The sequence below is a fragment of the Salmo salar genome, unplaced genomic scaffold (assembly GCF_905237065.1).
Source record: "Salmo salar unplaced genomic scaffold, Ssal_v3.1, whole genome shotgun sequence".
Classification (NCBI taxonomy): Eukaryota; Metazoa; Chordata; class Actinopteri; order Salmoniformes; family Salmonidae; genus Salmo; species Salmo salar.
The window spans coordinates 26360-31105 of NW_025548894.1; the positions used below are offsets into that span (position 1 = coordinate 26360).

The 4746-nt window shown below is 41.2% G+C and overlaps 1 long non-coding RNA gene across 1 annotated transcript; it reads left to right on the forward strand.

Moving 5' to 3' along the window:
* Positions 1–452: 452 nt before the first annotated feature.
* Positions 453–2993, forward strand: LOC123733420 (uncharacterized). Its single transcript, XR_006763777.1, has 2 exons — positions 453–1280; positions 2746–2993. It is a non-coding gene; the product is annotated as an uncharacterized lncRNA (long non-coding RNA).
* Positions 2994–4746: the final 1753 nt, after the last annotated feature.

A 4746-nucleotide genomic window follows, 5' to 3' on the forward strand; every position in this document is an offset into this window, starting at 1 on the left:
AGACCCCCATCATTACTGACTTGGTCATGTTAAATATCATCTGTAGTTCTACAGAAGCAGAAATCAGGGACACCAACGTTTACAAAGAGTTGATATGACAATGTGTGTGTGTGTGTGTGTGTGTGTGTGTGTGTGTGTGTGTGTGTGTGTGTGTGTGTGTGTGTGTGTGTGTGTGTGTGTGTGTGTGTGTGTGTGTGTGTGTGTGTGTGTGTATGTAATTAATGGGAATAAGTGTGTTTTATATTACCATACAGTATAACATATGATCATTCAACAAGTCTCAAGTTACCTTAACTTCTCCTTTTGATACCTAGAAACATCTACATTAAATGAATTAGTGAAAAGTGAGTTATTAACATTCTAATGTGAATGATGATGATTTCTAATATTGTGTCTGGTTTCATCCATCAGATGTCTGTGATCTCACACTGGATCCAAACACAGTAAACAGACTCCTCTCTCTGTCTGAGGAGAACAGAAAGGTGACAGGTTGGAGAGAGAAGCAGCCGTATCCTGATCACCCAGAGAGATTTGAGGACTGTGGACAGGTGCTGTGTAGAGAGGGTCTGTCTGGGCGCTGTTACTGGGAGGTAGAGTGGAGTGGGGGATGGGCTGATATAGGAGTGACATATAAAGGAATCAGCAGGAGAAGAAGGGGTGATGACTGTTGGCTTGGATACAATGACAAGTCCTGGAGTCTGTTCTGTTCTGACAACAGTTACATAGCCAGGCACAATAATAATGACACTACCATAGACGTCCCCTCCTCCAGCTCCCACAGAGTAGGAGTGTATCTGGACTGGCCAGCCGGCACTCTGTCCTTCTATAGAGCCTCCTCTGACACACTGACCCACCTGATCACATTCACATCCACATTCACTGAGCCCCTCTATCCAGGGTTTGGGGTTAATTATGATGGCGACTCAGTGTCCCTGAAATTATAACCTGACACACACACACACACACACACACACTGCACACATACACTGGACACACACACACACACTGGACACACACACACTGGACACACACACACATACGCGTCTTCCTATAATTGTGAGGACTTTGACCAGGACCTTCAAATGAGGACCATCATTTCTGATAGAACTGGGAACAAACAGACACCTCATTCCAGCACTAAGTGGTCCCACAAACACAGAGGTGAAAATACTACAGGAATATTCTGCAAATGTTGATGAAGATGTCACTCAATCCACCCAAAACAACATGCAGTCTTTCCACAAGACTCCCATGAAGTTATAGTGACGTTATGAGTTGACGTTAACCTGTTGGGGCTAGGGGGCAGTATTGTCACGGCTGGATAAAAAACATACCCGATTTAATCTGGTTACTAATCCTACCCAGTAACTAGAATATGCATATACTTATTATATATGGATAGAAAACACCCTAAAGTTTCTAAAACTGTTTGAATGGTGTCTGTGAGTATAACAGAACTCAAATGGCAGGTCAAAACCTGAGAGATTCCTTTACAGGAAGTGGCCTGTCTGACCATTTCTGGAACTTCTTTGCCATCTCTATCTTTTACAAGGGATCTCTGCTCTAACGTGACACTTCCTACGTCGTTCATAGGCGCTCAGAGCCCGGGAAAAAACAGAATGTCGTCATCCCAGCCCCAGGCTGAAGCTCTTGATCGCCTTTCTCAAGTGGCCGATCAAGGGTACTCTGGGCTTAGGCGCGTGACCCGGTCGCCCCCGTCTTTGTGATTTTTTCCTCTGTTTGCCGAAAAGGAGATTCCCGGTCGGAATATTATCGCTTTTCTACGAGAAAATGGCATAAAAATTGATTTTAAACAGCGGTTGACATGCTTCGAAGTACGGTAAAGGAATATTTAGACATTTTTTTGTCACGAAATGCGCCATGCGCTCGACCGTTATTTACCATTTCGGATAGTTTCTGGAACGCACGGACAAAACGACGCTATTCGGATATAACGATGGATTATTTTGGACCAAACCAACATTTGTTATTGAAGTAGAAGTCCTGGGAGTGCATTCTGACGAAGACAACAAAAGGTAATCAAACTTTTATAATAGTAAATCTGATATTGGTGAGTGCTAAACTTGCCGGGTGTCTAAATAGCTAGCCCTGTGATGCCGGGCTATGTACTTAGAATATTGCAAAATGTGCTTCATCCGAAAAGCTATTTTAAAATCGGACATATCGAGTGCATAGAGGAGTAATGTATCTATAATTCTTAAAATAATTGTTATGCTTTTTGTGAACGTTTATCGTGAGTAATTTAGCAAACTGTTAGTAAATTCCCCGGAAGTTTGCGGGGGGTATGCTTTTTCTGAACGTCACATGCTAATGTAAAAAGCTGGTTTTTGATATAAATATGAACTTGATTGAACAGACATGCATGCATTGTATAACATAATGTCCTAGGGTTGTCATCTGATGAAGATCATAAAAGGTTAGTGCTGCATTTAGCTGTGGTTTGGGTTTTTGTGACATTATATGCTAGCTTGAAAAATGGGTGTCTGATTATTTCTGGCTGGGCACTCTCCTGACATAATCTAATGTTTTGCTTTCGTTGTAAAGCCTTTTTGAAATCGGACAGTGCGGTTAGATTAACGAGAGTCTTGTCTTTTAATAGCTGTAAAATAGTCATATGTTTGAGAAATTGAAGTAATAGTATTTCAAACGTTTCAAAAATCGCGCCACTGGATTCAAGTGGCTGTTACGTAGGTGGGACGAATTCGTCCCACCTGCGCCAGAGAGGTTAAAGTAACATTCTCAGAACATACTGCACTTGTTTTATCATGTTTTAGATGTATCCTCTGTTTAAACATGTAAACTCTTACAATAACACTGTTAAAATACCAATGTGATCATTTGTTATATGTCTTTTATGTTGAAAAACAGATTGTACAATTATATATGGACATACGCTCCATAGTTATACAAGTATACAAGGATATATTGTACTTTCATAATAAAACAGACTTGAAACAAGAAAACTATGTTAATTGTGAAACCATCTTCGTTATTGATTTTACGTTGCCTCTCCCAGTCACAGGTTGACGTTTGTCATGAATCTTGACCTGGAGGCAGAACTGCACGATTTCCTCTAGATATGCCAGCTGCAGAGTCAAAATTGGCTATATTGTAATCATTTGTGGAAAATAATTGTGTTTTATGGTCTTAATTTAAGGTAAGGATTAGCAGTGTGGTTAAGGTTAGGATTAAAATCAGATTTTGTCAGCTGGTGACCACTTTGCACAACTGCCTCCAGAACAAGATTCATGACAATAAATGCCAAACTGCCTCCAGAACAAGAATCATGACAATAAATGCCAACCTGCCTCCCAGTCATCCCCTCCTAATCTTTACAAGGCTGCAGAACATGCAAGCTAGTGATGTGGGGGTTCTCTCATAACCCTCAGTCCCCAGGTGGGTAGATGGCAGGTTGAATAAAGAGAAGCTAGTGATGTGGGGGTTCTCTCATAACCCTCAGTCCCCAGGTGGGTAGATGGCAGGTTGTATAAAGAGAAGCTAGTGATGTGGGGGTTCTCTCATAACCCTCAGTCCCCAGGTGGGTAGATGGCAGGTTGAATAAAGAGAAGCTAGTGATGTGGGGGTTCTCTCATAACCCTCAGTCCCCAGGTGGGTAGATGGCAGGTTGTATAAAGAGAAAACAATAGGCTACATAAAACAATCCATAAATGTATAATTATTGTGCAATTTACACAAAACATTAAGGACACCTTTCTTTCCATGACAAACTGACCAGGTGAATCCAGGTGAAAGCTATGATCCCTTATTGATGTCACTTGTAGATGAAGGGGACGAGACAGGTTATAGAATCATTTTTAATCCTTGATACAATTGAGACATGGATTGTGTATGTGTGTCATTCAGAGGGTGAATGAGCAAGACAAAATATATAAGTGCCTTTGAACGGGGTATGGTAGTAGGTGACATGCAACCTGTTTGTGTCATGAACTGCAACGCTGCTGGGTTTTTCAGGCTCATGGTCCACCACCCAATGGACATCCAGCCAACTTGACACAACTGTGGGAAGCATTGGAGTCAACATGGGCCAGCATCCCTGTGGAACACTTTCAACACCATGTAGAGTCCATGCCCTGATGAATTGAGGCTGTTTTTGAGGACAAAAGTGGGGGAGGGGTACTCAATATTAGAATGGTGTCCTTAATAATTTGTCCACTCAGTGTATAACCTGTAGGCTACACTGCTAAGTTAGAGTAATATTTAGTCCACTCAGTGTATAACCTATAGACTACACTGCTCAGTTAGAGTAATATTTAGTCCACTCAGTGTATAACCTATAGGCTACACTGCTCAGTTAGAGTAATATTTAGTCCACTCAGTGTATAACCTATAGGCTACACTGCTCAGTTAGAGTAATATCTAGTCCACTCAGTGTATAACCTATAGGCTACACTGCTCAGTTAGAGTAATATTTAGTCCACTCAGTGTATAACCTATAGGCTACACTGCTCAGTTAGAGTAATATCTAGTCCACTCAGTGTATAACCTATAGGCTACACTGCTCAGTTAGAGTAATATTTAGTCCACTCAGTGTATAACCTATAGACTACACTGCTCAGTTAGAGTAATATTTACTCCACTCAGTGTATAACCTATAGGCTACACTGCTCAGTTAGAGTAATATTTAGTCCACTCAGTGTATAACCTATAGACTACACTGCTCAGTTAGAGTAATATCTAGTCCACTCAGTGTATAACCTATAGACT